Source organism: Meriones unguiculatus, chromosome 9 (genome assembly GCF_030254825.1).
Source record: "Meriones unguiculatus strain TT.TT164.6M chromosome 9, Bangor_MerUng_6.1, whole genome shotgun sequence".
Lineage (NCBI taxonomy): Eukaryota > Metazoa > Chordata > Mammalia > Rodentia > Muridae > Meriones > Meriones unguiculatus.
Window position 1 is genome coordinate 41090283 of NC_083357.1, and position 10676 is coordinate 41100958.

Sequence of the window (10676 nt, forward strand, 5' to 3'; positions counted from 1 at the left end):
ACGTGTCTGTAATCACAGTATTTAGAAGCGGAGGCAGGAAGATCTTGAGTTTGAGGCCAGCTGGAGTTGCACAGCCACATCCTTTCTCAAAACTAAATAAAAGATGAAAAAAGAAACCAAAAGTCACAAAATACAGTGTGGGAAAATATAGTTTCCCAAATAAAAATATGTCTATTGACTTTTTTCTGGGGAGACTTAAGTGAAGATGTATTCAACTCAGACAAGACACTGCCATTACCAACAGAAAAGTCCTGTTAGGTTCAGCCTAGTGCACCTGTGAGTTTATTGAGCTATACAGGAATACCATTGACTCGAAGAGAGCCGTGCCCCTGAAAAGTTCACCTCACCATTGGCAATGTGTCATACAAACTGCATGTGTGGAGCTTCCTAAGTGGCTTGTAGGAAGCCCAGCCTCTTGGAGACTCTCCTCCTCTCTAAAGTTTTGTCTGTCTGTATAACTTTGGGAGAAGTCTCATGAACCTTACAAGTTTCAGGAATTTCCTAACATTGATTTTGTTTACATTCTAAGCCTTATAAGTTTTATTTTCTAAATCATAAGGAGCATTCCTCTAGGAAGGAATGTTTTAATTTGGAGGAACTATCTTCACAACAGCATATTTTTATTGAAAATATATACTTTTTCATATAATATATTCTGATTATGGTTTCCCCTCCCCCATCTCCCAGATCCTCCACACCTTTCCACCCATCCAACTCCATGGCTTTTTGCTCTCTTAAAAGAAATTGGCAAATAAAAAAGAAAACAAGCCAGGAGTTAAAAATAAAACAGAAAAAAAAAAACATAAGAAACACACACATCACAAAATTAGAAACAATAATATGCTAGTAAAAGACCAGTAAGATGAAAAAAAAAATCCAAAGCAATATGAGTCAATAAAAACCTACAAAAACTGCTACATCTTTATAGGGGGTCTAGGTCCAGTTCATCTATGGTCTTGGTTGATGCTTCAGTCTCAGCAAACCCCTGAGGGCCCATGTAGCAGATGTAGCAAATAGGCAACTTAGGCTTCAAGTGGGTCCTCTAGTAAGGGAAGTAGTTACTGCATCCGACACAGACTCACTTGCTAGATTTTTTTTTATCACTTTCCAATGGCGGGACTGCCTTCACAGGCCATAGGGGAAGAGGATACTTTCAGTCCTGATGCAACTTGATGAGCTGTGGTAGATGGGAAAAGGAGCTCCTCTTTTCTTTGGAAAAGGAGAGGAGGAAGAGGGGAAGTGAAGGGAGAGAGGGTAGGACTGGGAGGAGAGAAGAGAAGGGGCTACAAGGATGTAAAGTGAATACAATAAATACATGAGAAAACTGCTACACCCACTCCAGCATCGTCAGTGTAGCATATCAATAGATAGTGCTACCAGACAAGGAGATACGCTTCCTACAGGAGAACGCTCCCTGGAGGTCCCTAGCAAATTGTTCCCGCCTGGCAAAAAGACGTATTTTGAGATTTCTACGCTTTCTCGGTTGCAGTTATGGGGATAGATTTATGAGTCTTTTGATCTTTTTCTATGATTCCTGAAACAGCACAACTAACTATTTAAGGAAATTTATTTTTGGTAGATTATTAAAAGACATTAACAAGAATAAAATGAAAAAAGAATAATCTTAAAAGAAGTAATGAATCAGATTCAGTATCAAAAAGCATTACAAGAATGGTGAAAAAATAATGGGCTCCTTCTTAGGAAAAAAATAGCATGAGAAGTACAGCTCGAGCTTGCCCCCCTTTAGCATCTTGTTTCTAGGGAAGATCGTAAATCTTTAGCAAGACATATGGGAGGATGGTTAACAAAGGTGTATTTAGATTTTGATACAGAGAAAGATTTTGGCAGGTATCTGACTTAGCTCCTGACTTTCCTCTTCATTGGCTAGCAACAATGAAACTGCAGTTTGAGGTTTCTTTTCCTTTGTTTGCTTTGATCAAAAAGTTCTCGGGCCAAGATTGCTTGTGGGCACTGCTTTATGTTTGGCTACATTTTTTAGTTAAAATGTAAACTTTATATTCTTGGTAAAAATCTAAGTGTTCTGGGAAGTATGCCAACTTTAAGGTGTTTCCCTGTGTAATTACTATAAAATTATTAGCCTGACTTCAGTAAAATCGCAGCAGAATCACTTTTTCAGTGTGGTCTCTGTCATTCGCCTGAAACCGTGCCTTCCTGATATCCAAACCTCTGATTCTCCCACGGATGCAGGGAACCCGACTGGGCTGGTCCGTGGCAAAAACAGTTTTAAATAAGGAGTTAAAACAACAACAACAAAATCTACAAAACCACCACTGAGTTAGTTTTGTCTTGGGCATCTAGTGCTGGGCATGAAACCTCCCAGTTTATATACCTAGTAAAACTCCATTGGAGAAGGCTGAGTTTTCCTTTGCAGGCATTGTCAAGTGGAGATAGCTCTTGATTATGGATGGGAGCTCATGTCTACTTTCCCTCTCAATGCTGGAATCCCATCTGGACTGAACCTATACAAGCCTGTGTGTGTTGCCATACTTTCTGTGAGTTCATATGTACACCAGTCTTGTTGTGTCTGGAAGACACTGTTTCCTTGGTATGGAATGTCTCCTCTGGCTCTTACAATCCCTTTGCCTCCTCTTCTGCCTGAGCCCTGAGAGGAGGGCTTTGATGAAGACATTCCATTTATGTCTGAGTGTTCCAATGTCTCTTGTTCTCTGTTCTTGTTTGTCAGGAACCTGACCTCTGACCATATGGAACATCCTTACTAAGATCATAATCCACTGTGATGATGTCCTTATGTGTGAATTGCTGTCATTTGCAATATAAATAGATGCAAGCTGAGGCTAGGACATTAAGTCTTTTCTTTTTCTGCAGTCATGGCTAGTGCATGGCACTAATTGTGTGCTATGAATATTCTGTTAGGAATGGCAGCCCCAGCAGCCATCGTTGTCTGGTGATATCCCCAAAACCTGAACAGAGTTTGAGCAGCTTTCACAATTTTTCATCTAATGTATGACTTCAATATAAACGATTAATTTCTTGCTCTTTAAGTATATGTAATTCCACTTCCTTTTACTGAAGAATAGCTAAACACATATGAGGTACAGTGTGAGGCAGCTGGCATGCATTCATAGTGCTAATTAATGCCAGAGATGACACATTGAATCCATTTGGCCCTTTATCAATCATTATTGTCTTTAGCTCAAGCCAATTTTCTCAACGCTTTAAAAAGAATTTTACTTATATCTTGTTTTTAAGTGTGTGTGTGTGTGTGTGAGAGAGAGAGAGAGAGAGAGAGAGAGAGAGACTATTAGGTAACTTACTCAATTACTCAATTATATCACACCTTATGTTGTCTCTCATTTGTCCTGGAGCTCACTGATTAGGTAAAGTGTTACCTGGGAAGCCCTGAAATCCACCTGTCTCTGTCTCCCAACAATGGGGTTACAGATGCTTTCTTGCCATGCTTGGCTTTTATGGGAATTGAGGCTCCAAACTCAGGTTCTCATGGTAAGCACTTTTCACAGGGAGCCATTTCCCTAGCCTGAATTATTTTATTTTAAACAGATAAATTTATACTTGAAGACATAACATAGAACTTCTGAAATAGTTGCTTTGTGTGTGTGTGCATGCACGCATGCGTAAATGAAGCAGATATGCTCTCTCTGTGTGGTTGTAAATGAAAAACTTTCAAACATTTGGAAACCTCTCTAACTTAGGAAGATAGAAAGTATATTTGATGAACACTGTCTTGAAGACTTGTCCAACTCTCTACCACTTTCATATAGTTATCTTTCTTTCTTTGAAAATATAACCTCATTGAAACTACAACCTGTAGTGTTGAGCATAAAAATATCAAGTATATTAATGTTTATTTATTTCACACCTACAACAATATAATTTTGTGAGTTCTTGGTTCTTTTCTCTTCATATGTATTTTCCTAACAATAATATTAAAATTTGTGTTTTATAAATGTATTGGTATAATGATGAGCTTGTTAAAGTAGGATTTAGATTGTATCCATTTTTCTTCTTACTTTAAAGAAATTCAGTAATGTAGGGGTTCTAAAAAACACTGTGAGCTCTGCCTGAGTCTTAATGCCAGTTCAGCCCTCTTATTCCAAATGAGAATTGATATTTCTGCCAGCAGAAGCAGAATAGATTAAGAAAATGAAATAGAATAGATTAAGAAAATGTGGTATGCTTCAGAAATAATATTGTTGAGATTTCATGGGTGTGGTATCCTTGCCATGTTTAGTAGTCATTATCTCACAGTAGGCAGTCATCTGGCCCTTACAATGTTCTTGTCTCCTCTTCTGCAACGTTCTTTAAGTTTTAGGTAAAGGGATTGCATTTAAGATGTACTATTTGGGTAGCTCATCTCATGGCCACTAATTCTCTGCATTCTGACTAGTTTTGGATCTCTCCATATACTGCAAAAAAGAATTTTCTTTGACAAGAAGTGAAAGCTGTACTTATCTGTGGCTATAAGGAGACTTATTTGGAACGATGTTAGCAGCTACATTGATTTAGCTTAATAAGCACACCAGTTGACATGACAATGGGGATGGGGGAAATTTGACAAGGCCCCAACCCATGAGAACTATGTGAAACTAATAGCTGCTGAGAGAGTGGAAATTAGTCTTTTTCTAATTTCCTAATAGGTTATCTAATACCTAGTAGTCACCTCAACCATGTACTTATGAGCAATACTAAATGAACTCAGCACACATACACACTAAATAATTATAGAAAAAGAGATATAAGTAACTATATGTCAGATATAGAGAGGTGAAAATGATAAAAAAATATAACATTCAAGTAAGAAATTCTCAAAATAATGAAAAAGAAAATGTGACATGTATACTGACAGAATAACATTGCGCTATAAAAAGAATTATATTTACTGGAGGATATGACATAAGGGAAATAGGTAGGCACAGAAAGCCAAATGCTGCATGTTCTCACTCAAATATAAAAGCCAAAAAATTTTATCTTATTGAAGTTCAGAATACAATAGTGGTCATAGCAACTAGGAGGACAGGAAGGAGAGGAATAGTATGAGGTTGGAGAACAGGAACCAATATACAGGTGCATTGGAGGAATGCATACTAAGCACTGGGATGAACATGCTTGATGGCAATTTATTATATATCTTGTAAGGAACTAGAAAAGGGTTTAAAACTTCAATGTTTAAAGAAACAATGGTTATTTAATAGGATGGAAGTATTTATCACCAGGATTGTATCATATCTACATGCATTGTCACACTGTACTTCATTCAATGATATGATTATTAGTCAATTAAAATGTAGAATACAGAGAGGATATAATTCTCTCTCATCATTTTAACCATTTAAGAAGGATAAAGGGCTCTGAGCTGTGGCTTAAGGGGCAGAGCATTTGACTGGCACGTGGGAGGTTCCAGGTTCAATCCCCAGGATCAGCAAAAAACAAAACAAGAAGGAGAACAACCGTCCATAAAACAACACTAGACATTGTTTCTAAAAAACAAAGAATGCTCCAAGTTTATGTATCACCAACTTTTCTTATTTGGCTCCAGAGCTTCTTCACAACCTTGTTGACCTCCTCATTTCTGAGGGCATAGATTAAAGGGTTCAACATAGGTGTCACTAGGGTGCAAAATACAGTTACAGCTTTATCAGTGGAAAGGAGGTCATGGGTCTTAGGTACAGATATGAACAAGGTACAAAGAATAAGACAACTACAGTAACATGAGAGGCACAGGTAGACAGTGCTTTGTGACGTCCTTCTGAGCTGTGATTCCTCAGGGAGTGAAGGATGACAACATAAGAAGCAACCAGCATAGAGAAAATTAGTAAACACAGTGACCCACTGTTGGCAGCAATCAGGGGCCCTAGTGTGTGTCAGTGCGGGCCAACCCAAGGAGAGGTATTAAATCACACATAAAGTGGTCGATGATATTTGGGCCACAGAATGGTAACTGGGCCATAAATAAAATCTGAATCCCTCCATGGATGAATCCCAGGATTATAGCAGCCCCCACGAGGAATACACACACAGTTGGCTCATGATGGTCATATAATGCAAGGGCTTGCAGATGGCTACATAGTGATCATAAGCCATAGAAATCAGCAAGATGATTTCAGCTGCAGAAAAAAAAATCCTCAGCAAAAAGCTGAGTCATGGAAGGATATTACGCTTTTCTCAGAGATTAAGTCATAGATTGTTTTGGGTGATATAGTAGAAGAGTAGAAACCATGATGGACAAATAGGACAGAAAAAAGTACATGGGAATAGCCAGGGTTGGGCTGATGAAGATGGTGACTGAGATGAGCATGTTAGCAGCCAGTGTGATCAAAGAGATTATTAAGCACACAATAAATAAGAGTTTCTGCAGATCTGGGTCTTGGCTCAATCCCAGAAGGATGAATTCTGTGACATTGTCCATGCTTTTCCTTAATTTAGTTCAGCATGTGTCCATATGATTACTTGAAAGAAATATTCAAGTGATATTTTAAATTCTAACCTAAAATACTTTGTCATCTCATTGTTGTAAGGGCTGAAATACAAACAGCTACATTTTTACTTCTGTAGTTAATATCACTTTGCAGATATTTTGTAGATGAGAGAAGTAGGTTAGCTTATTACTGATTGTTATTATAATACTTCAACAAATAAAAGTCTTATTTTGGTTGTTGGAACAAGATTGTTAACTTTTCTTAATTCTGGGAATAATCTGAAACAGGGCTTTCTTTTATCTTTGTGCTTTGATCTTGTGGGACAAATATGAATCTTAATTTATTTGAAATTACATTTGTGCATGACTGTGAATATTAAATGTCTGTGAACTCAGTTTGCATGAAAGTCAATGAACACTAAAGAACTAGTGTAAAGTTCCTGTGTTCAGTATGTATGATTACTCTGTATCATATGCACAATGACAGGGGGACAGAGACAAAAGTATAGGGAGAATTATTTCCTTCCTGAAGGACAAAAGAAAATTAACACAAGTCATTGAGTATAATTATTTCTAAAACAGCAACTTTTATGCCTGACTTCTCATGGCCCTTTTTGTTGTTGGATGCATGTCTGTAAAGTCCCTTTAAGTCCGACGAGGACTTTATATTTCCTAAAATTTTCCCAGATGTTGAATTATTTCTTCATTTAGGATTATGTTCAGGGTTAGGTAAAAGTCTGCTGGGCACTCACTTTTTGTAAATGGAGTTACAGGGGTGAGGGAACCTATGAAAATATAGTTTCTATTTTTTTTATACATTCAATCAAAATAAATGAGTTTATAGTTTTCACTGACAACTAGTAGAAATATTGATGCTATAAATATGTTTTCTTTCAATTCTTTCATATGTGACTTTCACTAGTACGGCAGTGTTCTTACAAAAGAAGAGAGATTTTATTCTTTCTCTTTCCCCTTTCTGCGTCACATGCCAAAAAAAAAGAAAAAGAAAAAGAAAAAAACAAGCCACATAATTTTCTTCCATAACACCAAAATTATGTACAAAGAGGTTAGCATCAAGACCTTTCAGTTACAAGTGAAAAAAATATATTTGGTTTTTAGGGTGGCTTATTCCCTGATTGTTTTCTTTCTGCTCATGGCTCCTATAGATGATATATGTATAACTTAAAGTTCTAACTTCAAATTGGCAGCACATGGGGTATACTCACTTATAAGTGGATATTAGACATATAATAGAGAATAATCATACTAAAACCTGTACACCTAAAGAAGCTAAGCAAGAAGGAAGACCCTGGGTATGATGATCAATCTTCATTCAGAAAGACAAAAGGGAAGAAGGTGAAAACAAGGAACAAGACAGGAGCTTGCCACAGAGGACCTCTGAAAGACTCTGCCCAGCAGTGTATTAAAGCAGATGCTGAGACTCATAGCCAAACTTTGGGCAGAGTGCAGGGAATCTTTTGAAAGAAGGGGAGGGGGAGAGAGAAAGACCTGGAAGGGTCTAAAGCTCCACAAGGAGAACAGCAGAATCAAAAAACCTGGGCACAGGGGTCTTTTCTGAGACTGATACATCAATCAAGGACCATTCATGGAGATAACCTAGAACCCTGCACAGAGGTAGCCTGTGTCAGCTCAGTCTCCAAATGAATTCACTAGTAAGGAGAACAGGGCTGTCTCTGACATGAACTCAGTGGCTGGCTCTTTGATCATCTCCCTCTGAGGTAGGGCAGCCTTACCAGGCCACAGAGGAAAACTATGAAAGACAGTTTGGATGAGACCTGATAGTCTAGGGTCAGATGGACAGAAAGGAGGACCTCCCCTATCAGTAGACTGGGGAAGGGGTATGGGAGAAGATGAGGGAGGGAGGGTGAGATTGTGAGGGGATGAGGGTGGGGCTACAGCTGGGATACAAAGTGAATAAATTGTAATAAATTGTAAGAAATTGTATTAAGGAAAAAATTGGCAGCATTCAAATTGGAACAGGTGAAAAGCCTTTAAGCTGTTACAAACAAGACTTCAGAATCAGTGTATTTAGTGAGACTACTGGCCACAGCATTTTAAATGTGACTTCAATCACTTTTGATATCACCTGATCTGAGATTTCCCACAGACTATTTAATGTTATTGTGTTTCATTCACTCATTTTTATAACAAAGCATTACAATTTGAGTCCACTGTGAGACTATTAGGTCTACTTCAGTGAAAATAAATTGTCCAAATCACGTGAATCTGTTTAAATGTTTAAATGATGTTGAAAAGAAACAATGAAGTTTTTTACCAACCTGGATGTGGTTGAGTGTAGAGATGTCTCTTTGTAGATTTAGGGCAGTCACTGTGTCTTCCCCTTTGGGTACATGTAGAACAGTTTTTAGTAAACTCTGTGAGCTGACGTCTCTCTAGACAGTTCTCTAGCGTGGATGCTTTCTTTTCTTATTCTTCCTGTCTTTTTTTTTTAATTCCCATTTTCACAATTTACTCTGAAATGAGCCATCTTATCCAGGAGAATTTGACTGTTCTAGGGCTTAATTCCTATGCGCTTTGTCACTGAGATATTTTTATAGCCATATGTATTTACATATATATGGAAATATTATACTTCAAATTAAAAGCTCTCAAAATAAAGTCAAATACCTCAAAGCAAAAAGCATTTGTGAATTCCACTGTAAAATGTGTAAGTGGATAGAATAGTCTGATTTGACCTGGTTTTTTTCTACCTTTTTGGGCACTTGTTTTGCTTCCTAGTATCCCATGAACATTGTACAGATAAAATTTCTTCCATTTCTAACTCATTTTCCTTTAACTGACCTCTATAAAAACTCACCAAAGACAAGTAGTGTCTCTTAAACCAACATTGTTACTACATCTCTAATAACTGGCTCACAAACTCTCTGGAATATCTTCTCCCTTGATTCTAAGATATTGTTTACATGGAAATAGCCTAAGACCCCTGCACAGATGTTGCCCATGGCAGTTCATTATCCAAGTGGGTTCCATTGTGATAGGACTGTCTCTGACATTAACTGATTGACCTGCTCTTTAATTACCGCCCCCTGAGGGGGAAGCAGCATTACCAGGCCACAGAAGAAGACAATGCAGCCACTCCTGATGAGACCTAATTGACTAGGGTCAGAAGGAAGGAAAAGAAGACCTCCCCTCTCAGTGGACTTGGGGAGGGACATGCATGCAGAGGGTGGAAGAAAGGAAGGATTGGGATGGGAGGAGGGAGGGAAGCACAGTGGGGATAAAAAATGAATAAAGTGTAATTAATAAAGAAAAAATATTTTAAATAAAAAAGGTATTGTTTATATAGGCTTTCAGAGAGATATAGGATCTTGTAATGCTTTGATCTCAAGTACCCAAAGGACTGATAATTGTTTCTGTTGAAATCTTTGCCAAGACAGTCAATTAAGATCTTCCGCTTAGTTCCACTTGGCACCTTCAAACATCATTAGCAGTTGGCTTGGGGTTAAATAGGTAGCTACACTGCAGTTAAGGATAAGACCCGAGTGCTATACTTTTGAAAACTCCTTTATTAAATTTCAGTATAAAAACTTCTTTTGCTAATTGTAACTTTGTTTTTATTGCCCTAGTATATGGAATAGTTTAGAATCCAGAAAAATGGGTTTCTCTCAGAAATCATGACTACCCTAAAGAATATGCTTACCTAAAGATTAAAATGACAGTATTCAAGCATTAACAATTGTGACAATTTCATTAATGGCCTATTTAGACAAAGTAATGATGCAGGACTATTAGCTACCATAAACTGGACAGGAATTAAAAAAAAGTCAGAGACATAATTTTCCTTTAGTGTGACTACCTACCTCGCATGTTGTGCTGTGTTAACAGAGGGGCATGGAGTTTTGAACTCTACTCCACAAAGAAAAGATACTGATTCTTTCACACCTTTGGTGAAAGCCTTCTAGTCCACCAGAGTCAGGTTAGCATCCTGAGCTTCAGAGATAAGGACAGCTCCCTGAAAATCAGGCAGAAGCTCCCTACCCCACCAGAAGCCATGCCAGCATCCTCAATCCTAGAGGATCTTTGACCAAATAAGAGGCCATGCACATCACCAGAACTACAGCCCCCCACCTGGGTGGAAACACCCCCTGTTGGACCAAAGGCCATCCTGGCCATGAGAAATACATCCCACACTCTACTCAACTACAGGCCACATCCAGAAGATCAGAGAAGAAACAGAAACCAAGGAAGAAAATATCCATCCAACAAAGATAAATCCAGA

General features: G+C 38.0%; 1 pseudogene; it reads right to left on the minus strand.

The window, feature by feature from the left end:
- Positions 1-5502: 5502 nt before the first annotated feature.
- Positions 5503-6412, minus strand: LOC132656209 (olfactory receptor 4C45-like; annotated as a pseudogene).
- Positions 6413-10676: the final 4264 nt, after the last annotated feature.